Source organism: Schistocerca cancellata, chromosome 3 (assembly GCF_023864275.1).
Source record: "Schistocerca cancellata isolate TAMUIC-IGC-003103 chromosome 3, iqSchCanc2.1, whole genome shotgun sequence".
Classification (NCBI taxonomy): Eukaryota; Metazoa; Arthropoda; class Insecta; order Orthoptera; family Acrididae; genus Schistocerca; species Schistocerca cancellata.
In genome coordinates, this window is record NC_064628.1 from 164,457,628 (window position 1) to 164,476,768 (window position 19,141).

The 19,141-nt window shown below is 42.1% G+C and overlaps 1 protein-coding gene across 1 annotated transcript in view; it reads left to right on the top strand.

Moving 5' to 3' along the window:
* The first annotated feature begins 4,659 nt into the window (after positions 1 to 4,659).
* The window catches only part of LOC126174788 (tryptase beta-2-like), a 401,540-nt gene continuing 387,058 nt past the window's right edge, over positions 4,660 to 19,141 (top strand). The window contains exon 1 of the mRNA XM_049921154.1: positions 4,660 to 4,784. The gene's annotated coding sequence lies outside the window, so the exon portion shown is untranslated. The remainder of the gene's footprint in view (positions 4,785 to 19,141) is intronic.

Below are 19,141 nucleotides of genomic sequence, written 5' to 3' on the forward strand. Positions count from 1 at the left end.
TTGGATGTGTCAATAATTTGCATTTTGGCGCAGCTGCATATAACGCGGAGGAACAACACTGTCTACACACTGTACATAAAGGCTGTACATTACGCTGTTGATTTCTCATTGAGAAATTACATCCGCGTATTCACATTTGTGTGTTGGGCGTCACCTCCACATAATCATACAACGGGTGCCTAGGATTTTAATAACAACAAATATTTTAGTATAAACATTAAAAATGTGTTTACATTCCTGGTTACTACAGTAATTCTGCTTTGTCTTTTTTTTTTTTTTTTTGGGGGGGGGGGGGGGCTACTGGAAGAGGTGCCATGACCTTGGAACCACATGTACCTTGAAGGTGTTATAAGTGTTAGCAGTGTAGTAATATCAAGAGCCTCCACGATACTCACCTCCATGGACATGATGTAATCAGTTCGTCTGCATTTCATCCCATTAAAATTTATAGTTATATTGTTTACGCTTGCATTATAAAGGGCGGATGTGAATTCATATGTATTATAAAAATTGATGTTCATATGTATGTACGTATTTTCCGCATCTCCTCCTAAAACATGGGACCGACTTCAGCCAGACTCAGTACGCGTATCAGTTACTGTCTAGAAAGAATCGTTGTGGGGCAAACTTTCACAAAACTTTTTGTCGGTGACAACCACACAAAATTATGAAAGGATAAAAGTTTACGCTTGCTACTTTTCCACTTTTCATGCAGTAAAACTACCGCATGAAGCATGAAGTCTTAACTTATTACTTCTTTACTACTAATTCTATTCGCATCACATTTCACAGACAGCAACTGCATTTGCCGCCGAATGTATCCAAAGAAATGTATCATCGTACGTTATTGAGGAATTATGATGTCATATAGTGAGATGATTGAAAAACTGCAGCATCAAACATGACGTTTTAACTTATCACTTCTTTGCTACTAACTCTATACACATTGCACAGACGGTAGCCGTATATACCACTATACTTTACTGCTAAATTATATCATTGTACGAAACATAGTTCAGGAGACATCATAAACATTGAACTGCATGAAAATGAAACTGCTTGGTGAATTCCGCTAGAAATAAGGTGAAACATGTGTACAAAAAATGCGAAATATGTGATATATGTTCGACATGTGTGTACGTGTGCAATTCCACGGGTAGAAACTCATCATCAACTCCTGGAGTGATTTCAGCCAAATTTGGTACACATATTGATTACGATCTGGAAATAAATACTATAGGGATAAGAACCACCAGCCTCCTATTGCGATGGGGGTGATAACGGGTAGATAGAAGGGGTGAGGAGGAGGAGGAGGAGAAGGTGGACAGAGAGGGGAAAGATGAGACGGACACAGGTATGAGGGAGGAGGAGACGGACAGATCAGAAGATAGGGACAACGAAAACAAGATCGCAGCTCACAAGTTCATGTGATGTGCAAGGTGGGTTAATGACGTCACATTGGCACCAAATTTCTCCACAAATCTGCCCAACGCCACCGTGGACGTGTCACACGGTTATTAACATCTGAACCATTCCTTAGATGCCTTCCGGAGGGTCTGAAAACCGTAGCTCCTAGCACTGAAATCGCGCGGTTTTCTTATGAATGGCCGAGGAAAATGTTCCAGACAGCCGGCCGGTGTGGCCGAGCGGTTCTAGGCGATTCAGTATGGACCCGCGCGACCACAACGTCCGCAGGTTCGAAGGCTGCCTCGGACATGGATGTGTGTGATGTCCTTAGGTTAGTTAGGTTTAAGTAGTTCTAAGTTCTAGGGGACTGATGACCTCAGATGTTAAGTCCCATAGTGCTCAGAACCATTTGAACCATTTTTTTTTTTTTTTGGTTCCAGGCACACCGCCGCTCAAAAACGGGACGAAGAGGCTGCAGGCGCAGGCATATAGGGCCTCTAAGAAACCAACCCTTTCTCTGAAGCGCTGATTCCTACACATTTCGCAATCGAAATCGACAGTTCGCAGTGCGACGAGCAGCAGGAAAACGTTCTTCGCAACCTCTGACACTGGTGACACCCTCGGGCGTTTCAAACGTTCTCTAAGGACATTGCAGAGCTGCATCCTCATCGAACGCAATCGCACCTGTTTGGAGCGCAGGGCGACCGCAGTTTTTGCTCTCGTGTACAGGTTGGGACCATTAGAGTCCTTTCAAAACCATTTGAACGTGGTGCAGCGAAGAGTTCTTATGCTTTTTTCGCCGCTTCTGGTTATGTCTAATGTGGTGTGATCACGGGGCGATGCGACATTGACACGTGGGTGAATTAAACAGCAAAGGGTCCTTCTAAGGCTGCCAACTTTGGCGAAACCGTCGGTGTCACCCACCCACCCTAGTTGAGAATTTTGAAAGTGTATTTGTACAGACAGATCCCATGACGAAGTCCTAGGCGCTTGCAGAGCAGTAACCCTTTCGACTCTCTCCGACTGCGGATGGCCTACTATCAGTGCCCCCCCCCTCCCCCCTTGCGATCAGTCCACAGGAGAACGCGAAATAGGAGGAATGAAAAGACATAGGCACCTCTTGCTTCTTAGTATCACGTTCAAATGGTGTTGAACAGTCACTAATGGCTCCAGCCTGTACACGAGAGCAAAAGCTGCAATGGTGCTGCGCTCCAAAGGGGCGTGATCGCGTTCAGAGGGGATGTTGCATGGGGGCTTAATTAAAATAAAGATATAAGAATGCAATGCAAATACTTTTTAATTTTCTGTCGCTGTATGTCCGATTACGCTGTTTCGTAAACGGCTGGCCCTGACTAGTTTTAGTACGCAATCTGACTGCATGTAACAACCACAAAGAATGAAATGAAATTTTCAGTTAATACAATTAATTAATTAAGTCCCCAGCAACTATAAAACCTACGAAACCAACAAAGCACAAGTGTAGCTGTTCTGTATGTGGTAGTATGACTCAACGCACATCTGGCACGGTTCTTCTTCAACAAGACAAGAATTTTTAAATACCAATTATACTGACGTGATAAAAGAAAATTAGAAATACTATAATTGTTCAAGAAAACCAAAATTACACTCTAATACAAGAACACACGCCAGATGCTTTGTTGACTGAACCTGTAATGAAGCATTATTCAGGACACACAAATAATAAGAAAATAAAGAACAGTAGTTAGTTACCTTAATTTATATTGACGAAAAGCACTCAGATCATTATAATATCTCCATTGGAACAACATCTGCTATCTCTCCCATCAAATAACTGCATAAACATGGAACAACACCCTCCACTACCGCATCTCAGTCTAACTTCAGCTACAAGCAGTGTCCACCACAACTTCTCGGCAAGAACTGCCTGCCGCTACGTCTCAATAATCACTGCCAGTGGAGGCGGCGGAACAATACTCTCTGGCGCGATTTCTGGCGCTGTGGCTCAGTGTAGCCACCTTTCAATGTCCGTAGAGAAGGGTTGAAAAAGTACGAGGGTGTGCTCAGTACCAAAGGTTGTCAAGGACTTTATCCTGTTGCTCAACTCAAACTGACGTTTTCGACTGCGAGTCGTGTAGGAATCGACGCCCCGGGGAAAGAGTTGGTTTCCTCGAGGTGCTTTTTGCCATCCCTGGAGGCCATTCCGTATCATTCTGAGTGGCGGTGTGTCTGGGATGTGTCCCTCGGGCACTCCTCAGAAAACAGCGTGATTTCAGCGCTGTGATTCGTGGTTCTAACCTTCATGGCACAGACGACAAATGAAGGGGTGAAATACGGGTAAGGAGGACTGTGACGACCTCATCGTCGTGTGACACGTCCACGGCGGCGTTGGACAGAATTGTGGTGAAGTCTGGTGGTATTGTGATATCATTAACCCAACTTAACTGAGGGAGGTGGCGCGGTGGTTAGCACACTGGACTCGCATTCGGGAGAACGACGGGTTAATTCCGCGTTCGGCCATCCTGATTTAGGTTTTCCGTGATTTCCCTAAATCGCTCCAGGCAAATGCCGGGATGGTTCATTTGAAAGGGCATGGCCGACTTCCTCTCCCGCCCTTCTATAATCCGAAGAGACCGATGACCTCGCTGTCTGGTCTCCTCCCCCAAAAACCACCCAATCAACCCAACCCGACCCACTTTACGAGTCACATGAAATTCTGAACTGTGGTCTTTCGTTCTCGAGGGTGACGTCCGCAGGGCACCACTCTTTTGTACCGTTACGGAGGAAGACTGTATGCACTTCGAGCCAGATTTCAAGCTTAAGCGTCGGAACGGGTGGGAATTATGGGGTTTCGAAAAAGTGATCGTTTAATTCTGTTGCGCAGTGTAGGTACCCGGACAAGGTAGTAGGAAATAAGAGAAAAGAGGGACAGACAGTCATATTGTAAAGTAGCTTGCCCATTCAGGATCTGAAAGTGTACGTTGCACAGCCATGCGATGGGACACGTCATTTGGCTATGGACTGGGGTCTCCTGTTTCCGGGCAGGGGCCGTGGGGCGCCAGCAGGCGGACGCGGCCCTTTCGCCGGCTCTCGCCGCTGCTATTGCCGCCGCTGACGGTGCGTGCCCCGGCTGGGCCGCGGGCCGCTGTGCCGTGCCGTGGTGATGAGCGCGATGAAAGTCGCGGCGCGGCGTGGGCCGGACAGCGAGAGTGGGGCACGGCTGGCGGCGGCTGCGGCGCCGCGCCGCCCGCCCACCGCTCAGTCGCTGCCTGCCGCCCGCTGCCTGCGCCAACAGCCACTCCACTGTGCGTACGCGACAGCAACCAGTGTCCGTGTCCCGCAGTGGCCGCCCGACGACTCCTCCACTAGACTGCCGACCACTCACGTCGCGTCTGGAGGTACGTCGCGGCGCTGCGCTGCTGCCTCGGTGTTTGCGATCTCGTCGGCAGTTGCATTTGCTTTTTGGGATGCTGTCGGCAGTGGACACACGAAGAGCGCGGACTGTTGTTACGACTATTCCGTATGTATCTGTAGCTCTGTCTTGTGTAAATGGGATCGTATTATGACTGGTCGAAAACTTTCAGAAAGTTGATAATAATAATATAATGTCGTGTGACTAGGGCCTCCCGTCGGGTAGACCGTTCGCCTGGTGCAAGTCTTTCGGTTTGACGCCACTTCGGCGACTTGCTCGTCGATGGGGATGAAATGATGATGATTAGTACAACACGACACCCAGTCCCTGAGCGGAGAAAATCTCCGACCCAGCTTGGAATCGAACCCGGGACCTTAGGATTGACATTCTGCCGCGCTGACCACGCAGCTACCGGAGCCGGACAGATACCAACTACCGTAATTTTATTTAATAATTTTATTTACTGACCAGTTTCAGTGCTTCACTGGCACCTCTAACGACGTCTGAAAGGTCCATGTCGTTGAAGTTTTTACAAGTCAATGGAAACCAGCTGGATATAGTCCCTGTAACAGCACTAACGACTAGATGACTTACCTAGTTTCGTGTATAGTTGCCTCAAGATGGTGCCGATGAGACACCGAAACGGGTAGCTAAATAAAATTATTCAATATAACTACATCTACTGGTGTCTATTTTCTTCAAGATTCCGTGTGTAAGTCTGTGAAAACCTCAGTGTTGGACTTCAGTAGAAAATGACTGGGTTGCAGACAATTTTAACACTAGAAATGTGTAGTTGCAGGATCCCTATTATTTCAAAATCAGTTCAGTATATCAAAGTGAGATTCTAGGGCAGTGATAAGTTATACCACTATATAAAGACCAGCCGTTGTTGAATGTTGTTACCACAAATCTCGAAAAGTACCAGAGTAATTTACTTCAAATTTTTACACGACTCTCTAATGAACATTTGGACGACATAGGCTATCTAATGAACATTTGGACGACATAGGCTACTCATTTTCGATATACAGACAAAATATGTAAGATATAAGGAGGTACGTTGACATAGACTCTTCCTTTTTAGTATATAATCTACAGAGTGTGTCATAATTAATGACGTAAAAAGATACAGTTGGAAGTACACGATACTAGAAGCAATAAAGTCTCAGTAAACATAGGTTCGAAAATGCATACCTTAAGAGCTACGAGCAATTTTTCATCTTAGATACTGTGAAACAATTCTCTTCTACTGAAAGTTCTTTGCTTTCCATATTTAGGGAACTGGAAGTATGGATCAAAATAAGAGAAAAATGTTCAGTAAACATGTGCTCCAAAACGCATACATTAAAACTTACGAGCGCTTGATATGTTTACTGAGACTTTTTTGCTTCTAGTATCGTGTACTTTCAACTCTATGCGTTTACGCCATTAATTATGATACACCCTGTATATCTAACATACAGGGTGATCAAAGAGTCAGTATAAATTTGAAAACTGAATAAATCACGGAATAATGTAGATAGAGAGGTACAAACTGACACACATGCTTGGAATGACATGCGGTTTTATTAGAACCAAAAAAATACAAACGTTCAAAAAATGTCCGATAGATGGCGCTTCATCTGCTCAGAATAGCAATAATTGGCATAACAAAGTAAGACAAAGCAAAGATGATGTTCTTTACATGATATGCTCAATATGTCCACCATAATTCCTCAACAATAGCTGTAGTCGAGGACTAATGTTGTGAACAGCACTGTAAAGCATGTCCGGAGTTATGGTAAAACATTGGCGTCGGATGGGTTCTTTCAGAATCCCTAGAGATGTCGGTCGATCACGATACATTTGCGACTTCAGGTAACCCCAAAGCCAATAATGGCACGGACTGAGGTCTGGGGACCTGGGAGGCCAAGCATGACGAAAGTGGCGGCTGAGCACACGATCATCAGCAAACGACGCGCGCAAGAGATCTTTCACGCGTCTAGCAATACTTTTTTTTGTTCTAATAAAACCCCATGTCATTCCAAACAAGTGTGTCAATATTTACCTCTCTATCTACATTATTCCGTGGTTTATTAAGTTTTCAAATTTATACTGACTTTTTGATCACCCGGTATATAAGGGGGAACGTTGTTACCGAAAATCTCGAAAAGTTCTTCACCCACTTCCTTCAAATTTTTACACAACACTCTAATGAATATTTGGATGTATATATGGAACGTTGTCTGCAAAAACCTAGGAAGTTATTCATCGGTTTACGTCAAATGCTTAGATGATCCTCTAACAAACATTCACGCGGACATATTTTCCAACAATGTTCAAGTTTTCTATCAAAACCGGCTGCGAGGAAGAAAATACTGAGCATTACTATGAAAATGTGTGGTTTGGTTCTATTGTACGGCGTCAGTTTAAATTACGACAGTAGGGCGTTTATGCCACTATGGAAATTTTTGTACCAAATACGTTCTTTCCCTCTAAATATGATATTAAATAAAAATTTGTACACAACAGTGTCCTGTTTTAGTTTGTTCTTGGCAGTCGGCTTGAACAGAAAACAGGAAAGTTGGATTTACGGCTCATCGTCCTAGACTACTATGGAATCTGAGTGGTCCAAAACTTTGTAATCCTACGTGTTCGCTGATTAAAACTATCCGAAATACTGTCACCAAAGCTACTATTCTCACACATCCAGCGGATGGAGAGGTCTCTCTCTCATGCGACGTATACCAATGATTACAACCGATTTATCCATTCATTTTCCCAATCAAGGTTTCGGTTGCAATAACAATAAACACGAATCAAGGTCAGAGAGACGAGTGCGGAGGAGATCGACATAGAAGGTATGGGAAGGAAATGGATAGATGCGTGAAGGAGGAGATGAACTGAGAGAGGGGGCCGGCCGGTGTGGCCAAGCGGTTCTAGGCGCGTTAATCTGGAACCGCGCGACCGCTACGGTCGCAGGTTCGAATCCTGCCTCGGGAATGGATGTGTGTGATGTCCTTAGGTTAGTTAGGTTTAAGTAGTTCTAAGTTCTAAGGGACTGATGACCTCAGATGTTAAGTCCCATGGTGCTCACAGCCATTTGAACCCTTTTCAACCACACCCTTCATCTTTCTTATTTAGAGAGGTTTTTTTAAGGAAAGACATCGAGTGTTTCCCATGAAAGCACAATAGGACACCTATGTTTTCAGTACACACAGTCGATTTATCAGACAGGATCAGCACCTGTGTAAGATTGTTCGCTACCGATGCTCTTGCGTACCCGGGACGTGTCGTAACGCATATAAGGAAGATGGAAGACAGGTGTAATGAACAGCAGCAGCTCTGTTTACGTGTTGATCTTCTTCTTCTTCTTCTTCCTTTTCTTCATCTTCCTTGCCCTTTTCCCTTGAACCCATGGAGACGTAATTTTTATACTGGTTTTGGCAATGTTAGTGACAGGTGGTGGACGGACGTCCTTTCTCGCAGCAACATTCCCCCTTCCCCCCCTCTCCCCCCTCCCAGGACTAAATCTGGATCTGCATATGGAGTAAATATAATGATTTCAAGTCTGGGAACTTTTCATAAATAGCTGTGTAGCGTGTACCAGAGGTAGGACGTGGGTGCCAGACCGGTATTCACCTAGGTGGATGTGGAAAACCATCTTAAAATCACATCCAGGTTGCCCGGCTCACCAGCTCTGGTTAATCCGCGAGACGGATCTATCTGGGGCAGGCTCGCTTCCCTGAACCCCAGAAATGGCACGTTACTGAGCTCTGATACCCGGACGATTGCGTCTTTACATTTGGTTTTATCTGAGGTAATATCTAAAGCAGATAGGAAGAATCCTGTAATAACTTATTACAAGTTCATCGGAGAATCTCTTTAACACATTACAGTACAAATATTTAGGGTTAATACTAGGAAGCGATATGAAATGAGTCAATCACACAAAAGCAGTATTAGGGGCGGTGAATGATTTCCAGGAAAGGTTCTGAGAAATGCACTGTATGTGTAAAAGAAATGTCGTACAAGAGGCTTGTGCAACGCATTCTAGAATACCGTTCCAGAACTTGGCGTTCTTATGAAGTAGGCAGACATATAATGAAATCCGCTGGAAACGGCCCTGAACAACGTCCGTTGATGAAGTTCACCTATATAAGAATATAGAAAATAATTTCCACTGTTACATATGCTAAAAAAAGTTTCGAATAGCAGTTTGTAAATATGTTTCTTATACACGCAAAAATTGTTTCTATTAATCAAGTTTTCACCTGATTTGCATTAAATTAAGTACTTTACATTTTTACTTTTAGACCTAATCCTATATCGTTCACTGTCTGGCAACAACTCAAGTAGAAATTTATTACAAGTTTGAAATCTCGTTTTGTTCTTTTCATCTAATTACAAAAAATAGAGTTTTTCATCTGTGAGATGTCATTTGAGTACTCGAAATCGAGCCCTCAGTTTCTCTCTATGTGCTGTGAGAGACAGCCGTACTCTTGAGGTTCCCATTCGGTGCACATACACAAACTCTTCAATGAGCGTAAGGCAGGCCTTTGGTCCGTCCTCGGTTGCCAGAAATTACTCACATTCCAGCCCGCCTCTGCGGCCGGTTACACAGAGCAGCTCTAGCTGACCGTGCGGTCTGAGTCTTGACTTTGAACTCTCAGTACTTGGTCAACGGAATGAGATTCACACTTATGTGGAATTCTTAATGACCAGATGCACACGGAATATAAGACTGCGTTTTTTACATATAGAGATAATAATATGTAAGAATTGTGATTATTGTGGAGATTATGCCGTTAGAGAGAACGGTACTATGTACATATTTTCATTTTCACTATTTCCAGAAACGTACATAACATATTAGAAAAGACAGATACAGGGTAATGAGTACGGGATCGTCTTGTATTTAAAATCATAAATTTTCGACGAACTTCTTTCTGCAGGTTGCTCGAAGTGCTTCTTGTTTAGCAGTACTACTAGTTACTAAGATGTTTCCTAGATCAGTGCATTTGCTTCGTATTCTGTAAATCTGAATCAAATTGACGCTTGTTGCTAACGCTGAAGAATATGATCTTCCTTGAAAAACATGTACTTATTTAATAATTATTTTAGTATGTCCTGAACGTGGTATATTGCTGAAGAAGATAAACCAGAAGGAGTGTTCTACTTCTGTGTTACAACGGCTCCGCAGTACAGCGACAGATATTGAGTCTCGTGGCAGAGAAGGCAAATGGAAATACCACTAATCGTTGCAGGCGTTCTGGAGAATGAAATACAAGAAGCTACTTCGATGTTCCGTAGGCGACTTTTATGTAGAGCTCCCCATTGCGGGGCTCTGTGTCCTCTTCCACCATTTAACATATCACGTCTAACCGACAATCAAGTCAAATTCTGAAGACGGGTCATCAATAAGGTTCAACATTTAATAAGAAAGGGGTATTTATTACTGTCAACAACGTACAGTCAGAACAAAACTGAACTCCTGGGTGGAGAGTGCAGCTATTTATACAGACGTGGAATGTTACGGAATGCTGGTACATATACGAAAATAGAATATTAAAGAATATACACACATTACACATTTCAGAAATGAAAATTGAAAAATTGAAATTTGTGGTAAGGACTATTGGACCAAAATGCGGAGGTCATCGGTCCCTAGACTTACGCACTACTTAATCTAACTCAAACTAACTTACGCTAACGGCGACACACCCACACCCATGCCCGAAGGAGGACTCGAACCTCCGACGCAGGGAGCCGCGCGAACTTTCAGAAAAGGTAAATGCTAAATGTCAAGTAATTGCTAGTGTAAGGGTCTGAATTGGCGACCAGCAACACGCCTTCTAGCGACGCTTTTTTCTATCTTTTTTTTAATGGCTAGCTTTCTTCAGCTATTCTCTTTTTCCGTAAGGAGCTTGAGCCTGTAAAATTAACTAAGAAGTTCTACTTCCTCTTAAAACCAAAATTTTCTTCTCTAATGGGATTGTTGTTATTTAATTGCCAATGGCGCATGAAAAAGGTGTTGTTACTTCGTTTGAAATGAAGGCACTGAGCTTTACTTCTACGCAAACTCAAAACTTCCTCTGAAATGGAGGTTTTGTTGTTTTCCTTTTTAAAATAACATTAGTTTCGTAAAAAAGTGCATGAAAGGGCACATTTTTTCTTTTTCCCGTTGCTGTTGACAATGTAGCCCCTGCTTGCTTCAAGTACTGTTTGAATTCAGTTATATATTTACTTCCATCGTTGATGACGTAGTTTATATAGGAACATATAAGCCACGTAACTGTTCTCGTCCTTGTAGTAGCAGTAGTAGTAGTAGCAGTAGCAGTAGTAGTAGTAGTAGCTTTATTCATCCTCAGAGCCCTTTTTACAAGCATATAGGACATGTCAAAGTATTTACAAGTTTAGACCAATTTAGAATAAGCTAATTCGTATACACATACATTTACAGACTTCTAGTTACAGACAATCATTAGATTTACTCCTGGTATACAATAATTTTTACAAATAACTTATTAAATAATGTAATGCCACACTGTTCACTCATATCTCACTAGCAGTCACTGCACACACTATACACACATTGTTTCATAACATTTAACTCACTACACACACAAACAAACACACACACACACACACACACACACACACACACACTTTTGATCTCTGGGCCATTTTCTGTACCAAAAGAAGGAAAAAACATAGTTATGTGGAATGTTGGATGTTTTATAATCATTATTATTATTTATTTGCATAGTTTTTTTTACCAAACACCTACTCTTTTTTTATCTAAGTAATCCTTCAATGTATAAAATGTATTGCATAACTGGTACGTTTTAGCTGCCTTTTTAAATAAGTGTATTTTAGCAATTTCTTTAATCCCTTTTAGTAATTTATTGTACCGTTTTGTTCCCTGGTAGAAAATGCTGTTTTGAGTTTTGTGTTTATTTTTGCTTGGCAAGTGTAAGGAGAGTCTAGCTCTTGTTCCGTGGTCATGGACAGAGCTGTTTGTGCAGTAATTACCAATGTTATTTTTGATGTGTACAACTGACTGGTAAATGTATTCACACAGAGCAGTAAAAATCCCAAAGCTTTGAACAGATCTTTACAGTGATCTCGGCTACTATTTTTGGTTATTATTCTTATGGATCCTCACTGAAGTTTCAAAATTGTGTTCATATTTTGTACATTTGTTCCCCAAAAAAGAGTGCCATAGCTAAGAACTGAGTGTACATATGAATAGTATGTAACTAAAAGACACTGCATGTTACACACTGATGATAGGATTCTAAGCGCATAGCTGCTGATTCATTCTGTTTGCAAGTACCCTTGTGTGCTCACACCACTTCAAATGAGAATCAATATTCATTCCTAGAAATCTCGCATTTGTTACATAGTCTATAGAGGTGCATTCTACATTTAATTTAACAGTCACTTTCCCTGTTCAAAGCGAAATTCATGGCATTAGTTTTCTTTATGTTCATTGTCACTTTATTGCTTATTGACCAATCGTAAACTTCCTTGAGAGTTTCATTTGCTTTCTCTGCAAGGAGTTCTCTTGTTTTCTCAATGACTATAATATTGCTGTCATCAGCGAAGAGAATTTCTCCATCATGAGTAACACTACTGGGAAAGTCATTGCTGTATATCAGGAATAGTATTGGTCCTAGTATGCTACCTTGCAGAACCGCTATATTAATGTATTTTGGTACTGATAAGTGTTTTACTAAATGTTTGGATCTATTTGAAGTATCTGTTATCTCTACTCTTTGTACCCTCTGCTAGGTATGATCGAACCAGTCATTAGCTACCGCTCTTATTCCTAATGTTTCTAATTTATTTAATAGAATCTTGTGGTTGACTGTATCAAAGGCCTTAGAAAGATCCAAAAATATGCCTGTGATACACTCATCTTTGTCACGTTCTCAAATTCACTGGAGGGGGGGAGGGGACGGGGGATGCAGTGGGAAGAATGTTGGGAGAACAGAAAGGCTCTGTCCTGGAACTGCAGAGTGTGCAGTAGAAACATTTTGATCAGGGAACAGGAGAAGAAAATCTGTGCCCTTCAGGTACAATTTGAGGAAGCGAGGAAGGAATTGATAAGGATCAATGGAGATAAGGGGGAAGGGGGTGGTAGGGAACTGGCAGCTGGTAGGAGGCTAGGAAGAAAGAAAACGCGATCTGACAGTTTTATCATCAACACCAAAAGCAGGTATCTACCACTGCCAGAGTTGAGAAGAGCCTCAGGTAGAACGCGGAGCAGGAAATGTGGAGCACACTTCAACCAATGCCAAGAAGCCTAGAAATGTACAGAGTGTTATGAAGAAGAAAGTTCTGCTGCTGTGTAGTAGCCATGGGCGAGGTGTTGGCCCTCCGTTACAGGAGAGTTCAGGGGAAGTGTACCAGGCCACCAGTATCTTCATGCTAAAGGACCATGTAGTGATAGTGGGTGGGCAGGAAACAATTTGGACAGGGGTGGGGCATATGCCATAGGTTGTGAGCTGGACAAAATAGCTTCCCTGATTCATGGCACCAACGTACACTTTGTTGAGCTGTTCCAGCGTCAAGATCGACCACACCTTGATGGAACTGTAAGGCGAATCAATGTGGAGTTAGGGATGACTATGAGGGCAGCCAACTTTGGTCATGTTACTCTGGTGCCCGTAGGCACTATCAACAATTGGGGTTTCACAGGGCATGGCCTACACCTAAGCAGGACTGGGAGGGGGAGATTGGTACAGCTGGTTCATGAAAGGGGATGGATCTCGGGCCACACAGGGTCAAATACCTGTTGTCATGGGTAGTAAATGCAAGTATTTTTTAGGATAAATCCAGATAACAGGTTCCCCTGTCTAAAGAGTGTCTCCAGCAATTTAAAAAAGTACTGAAACAGTCACTCCAAGGCAGATTTTACACTCCAAATATCACACATACCAGATGTCAGAAAGAAAAACAAACCACTGTAAAGAGTAACATGGTGCATTTCACAGACTTAAAAATCCTCTATCAAAACGTGCAATCAATAAAAAATAAAATACAACTATTAGAAGTTGGGCTCCAATCTTTGAACTGCACCGTAGTTTATGTTACTGAGCACTGGTGTAGATACACAGAAATCCAACATGTAGTATTATCATTGTATGAAAGGGCAAACTCTTACTGCAGAACTGCTTTAAGGGGAGGAGGATCATGCATTGGCATCACAAAAGTAACACAGTTCAAACCAAGACGTGACCTCAGTACAGTAAGTGAAGACAAACACTTCGAAATATCAGGTACTGAATTAACAGGGCTTGATATCACCAAGAAATTAATCATTTTGTGTGTGTATAGTTCTCCCAGTGGTAGTGTGGACACTTTTTCAATAAATTAACAGAAGTTCTAGGTAAAGTCTCAAGTATAAAGAACGACATAATTCTGTGTGGGGACATTAACATCAAGTTAAATGAATCCAGCAGCACCCTCATAAATATCCTTCAAAGTTTCGGCATGTCCCTATTGGTCAATAGTGCAACAAGGGTTACTACAATGACTGCATCAGTAATTGACCATATGGCCAAAAAGATGGACAGGGAAAAATATGATGTAGCTGTAAAAGATCTCGGACTATCAGACCATCTCTACACTAAAATAAGGCATCTAATCATTCCCTAAACTACAAACCTACAGACTACATCTGTCAGAAATCAAAATAAAAGAAGAACTAGCAAAACAAAGCTGGGATGAAGTGTATAAGGAAACAAATGTGAATATGAATTTCTCTAAATTCTCCACATTATTTAAATTGAACTTCGAAAAGGCTTTCCTAAAATATGCATATCTGTATCAACATTTTACAAAAACAGGTGGATAACAGCTGGGGTTAAGAAGTCCTCCCAAAAACTTAAATACCTCAGTTCCATGAAAAAGAGTCGCAATGATCCAGAATTCTTAAATTTCTATCATAAATACAAAACGATCTATAGGCACGTGCTGATTGCTGCAAAAATGTCATTTAATGACAAAATAATATATAATGCAGAGAATAAAAGCAAAGCAGTCTGGGATGTTATAAGAAAGGAAACGGGGAGAGGCAAACAAACACAGAATAACATATTGCTAAGGGAGCGGGATAAGGCAATAAACGATCCACAACACTTAGCAAACTATATAAACGAACATTTTTTCAAGTATTCCATAGACGTTACAGCAAAAAATTCCCCAAAACAAATATAACACATATAAATAATTATGTTACTTCCAACCACAGAGAATGAGTCAATAAAACTGTTCAAAAACTAAAAACTAAAAAGTCAGTAGGCCTAGTGAAGTACCAGTGTGTGTACTAAAACAATGCATAGAGATTATACAAGGCCCCTTAACAAATATAATAAATAAATCCTTCACATCAGGGAGATTTACAGAGCAGTTGAAATAGGCAGGAGTTGTACCTTTGCTTAAAAAATGTAATGTAGAAGGCATAAAAAATTACTGGCCGATTTCCCTGCTGTCATCATTCTCAAAAATAATAGAAGCAATTATGTAAGAAAGATTAATGAATTACCTGAATAAACACAGTCTTTTAAGTCAATCACAGTTTGGTCTCCGAAGTGGTACAAATAAAGAGTCGGCCATAGTAGAATTCACAAAAGCTGTACGTGATGCTCTTGACAAAGATGAGTGTGTCACAGGCCGGGAACGTTTTGAAATCCGTGTGCATTACCTCTCCAGGTATTAACTTCTGCCGTTGTTGTTGTTACTAGGGATGAAAATTTTCATTTAATCCACTTTCTTGGTTCAAGAACTGTTTGAACTTAATTACAGATTTACCTTCATCGCTGATGACGTAGTTTATATGGGAACATATAAGCGACGTAATTGTTCTCGTCTTTGAAGCCGAAAATTTTTTGAAATCCATGTACATTATCTTCTGGGTGTTAACTTTTGCTATTCTTGTTTTTAATAGCGTCGCAAATTTTAATTTAATCCACTTCCGGAAAGCAAGGATTATTGAACAGCTGACTGTTCGATGCAGCGATGCGTCGGTCAAGCGCAGCATTGAACCTAAAGTCGCATCCGAAGTTAGACCAGACTAACATTCAGTTCATACCTATGATTTTTATTCGGCTCACTGATATGTGCAATGCTTTTTTATGTAGTTCTCCAATAGGTATTTTGTAATGAAATTCTATTCATTTGAGAGTTTTGTTAGAATTCCCGTTGTGTTATTACGAGTGCGAGTAATATATGTGGGTATCAGTGGTTGAGCTCTACTCTTGTGGTAAGTCCACAAGCGGCCATCAAGAGACCTGACTGATTCTCTGGTTGTCGTCCCCCCCCCCCCCACTCCCCCCCCCCCCTCCCAGTTAAGCCTATTCCATCTTGATCTGGCGGTTTTGTTGACTGGTCTCTGGCTACACCGGCTTGCATCCCTTTCCAAATGTCGCTAACGACTACGCCACACCGCATGCGTAAGAGCGAGCGGTAATATAAACTTGACTAGTCTGTCTATCTACTACTTGAGTTTATAGCGGCAACACTGCTCTTCTTGTTTCGCAAGTAACATGCCGTTGTCAGTTTTAATGATGGAAAACACTGCCTTATAGTGCTCCCAAAATGCGGATTCTGATTTCACATACATATTGTTTATTGAAGTACATTTTCTGCTCGATTACACGCTCATGTGCTCGATTTGCGATAGTGACGCTTATGCCTAGTATCCATCTTAACAGGAAAAATTAAAAGGAAGTATTTGAATTGGAAATACCGTATAATACGCTGAAAGCTACAAGCCGTTGGGTGATATTTAATTTGAAGCTCGTGTAATTACTCACCTATAGATCTCATTAAGCGCGTTACTTGTTCCAGTGTTGCCTTAGACATCCTGGCACGCCTCACGCCTGTGACCTTGGTCTGTAATTTGCGGGGGGTCGCCGCTAACGAGCAGTGCCCGGTAGCTGGCTGAGGAAGCACACTCCTCATTCATGTGGCCCTTACATCAGCTCTAGGTTAAGGGGCAGCTGAGCTGAGCCCAGCCGAGCCGAGCCAAGGTTTTCCGGCAATAAAGTTGCCACCTAGGAAAAACTAACAGCATGGGCTCTTTACTTTTAAACCACTTATAGTGGCAGATCTGATGTACTGTAATCAAATGTTACGTAACTGATTCGCTTTTAGTCAATACGGACTGGCATCAGCTGCTTGTGACAAACAGACGAAAATCTGTACAGGACCGGGACTCGAACTCGGATTTCCCGCTTCCGCGAGCCGTCGCCTTAATCCCTTCACCTACCCGAGCACACTTCCAAGACTGACCCAAACCACATGTCACGGAATGCACAGCCCTTACGGTCACGCATTTCGAGACTGCCGCACAGGGAGGGACAAATATCTTTTTTTAAAACTCGTTTTATCCCGTTGAGTCATCGATACATTACTGAAGCTTACGATGTCTGTGTTTATGTAGTTACATTCTACGTTACAATGTCCTCCAGATGTGCATCCACAAACACAAACATTGTAACATCAATGGAACATGGCGGACGTCAGCTTCAGGCTTATGACGTCATCACAACTTCCCTTATTATACCTCCATATGTGGTAGCATATTTATATTTTGATATTCTTTCACTTGTTTTGAACTGTTTTCACAAATGTGCTGTAGGACGAAAATCTTATACATGTACATAAATATAGACTACTCACACTATACTACGAAACTATGTAACAATTACTGCAAACACTAAGTAATTTTTCGGTGTTGTCTTAGTTTTTTATTCACAGTGTGACACATTATTATTTATTATTCCTATGTAATCTTAACAGGGCATCTAGTAATATAAATTTGAAAAATGATGTAGACTGATCAAGCACCTGAAGCTGTGCCCCCAGTGCTTGAAATGCATCGTCCGTCGAAATACAGTGACGATTTGTGGCTGAAGAAACTAGATTTATGTACACTAACAGCTATCGTAAATGTAGAATGCCTACATAGATCCGTCAACATAGAACAGCCTTGCTACAGTCTGGAGCCGCGCGACCGCTACGATCGCAGGTTCGAATCCTGCCTCGGGCATGGATGTGTGTGATGTCCTTAAATTAGTTAGGTTTAAGTCGTTCTAAGTTCTAGGGGACTGATTACCTCAGATGTTGAGTTCCATAGTGCTCAGAGCCATTTGAACCATCACATCAAATTAGCTTTGTGTAATGAGCATAACGAGCTCGCTGTTGAAAGTCAATCCATATTTACTAAATTACATGCCAGGCTATAACCACCGTGTTATAGGGGCTACAGTATCAGGAAATGGTTTACTTACTTCTTATGGTTTAATTTGCTACTAACAAACTGTATTTCATTTCACTATTACATACGCTTCTGAAGTAATCATTAAGAGCTGATTACTCGTTATAAACTAAGGTTCTTTAGACCGACTAAGTAAAACAAGATAGAAGTGAAAAAATTAATCACTTTCTTTCTTCTGACGCAGAAGATTTATTCAACAGATATTAGCGTTGTCGTAGACAGTGATTTACCGCCACAGCAATATTAGAAGGTTTCGCAGTATGGTCGCTCTGCTGTACGTTCCACTCATTACGTCTGCAAGCAAACGTAGGTGTTAAACCAGTGTCAACACAGGTACGTTCAGATAATAAAAACACGGCTTTCGATTCACATCTTTGAGGAGTATACATTGGAAATTCCACTACGTTAGCACCTACCCTCGAAAATTCCTAAAAATATGCTAGTTCCTAGAAATGTTGGTCTCAATACCTCCATCAGAAGAGGGAAAAAAGAATTCCCTTCACGGTGTGTCACGAGTATGCGTACTAGTGGCAATATTTCCGTGCGTAAAGAAAAAAACAGAGACTTAGCAGTAAACTGATACTTTACCTAGCGAAGAAGTAAACATCTTCGTACCACTTTGTCTGCTCCTCAGGTAGTCGAGAGATTTCATTCGTGATATTCGGACCGCATATGTACTAGGAAAAGACTTGCAACTCATGGCCGGCCGGCGTGGCCGAGCGGTTCTAGGCGCTTCAGTCTGGAATCGTGCGACCGCTACGGTCGCAGGTTCGAATCCTGCCTCGGGCATGGATGTGTGTGATGTCCTTAGATTAGTTAGGTTTAAGTAGTTCTAAGTTCTAGGGGACTGATGGCCTCAGATGTTAAGTCCCATAGTGCTCAGAGCTATTTGATTTTTTGCAGTTCATTTATAAGGGCAACAGCAGAGAGGAACGTCGCACTATGAGAATATGGCATCGGGGGGGGGGGGGGGGGGGAGGGAAGGGGAACACACGACTCCGCAGCCAAGGTTGCTGTCTGTCTTTAGCGGCCGCCCTGAGATGACGTGCCTACGAAACGGGTTGAGCTCGTGT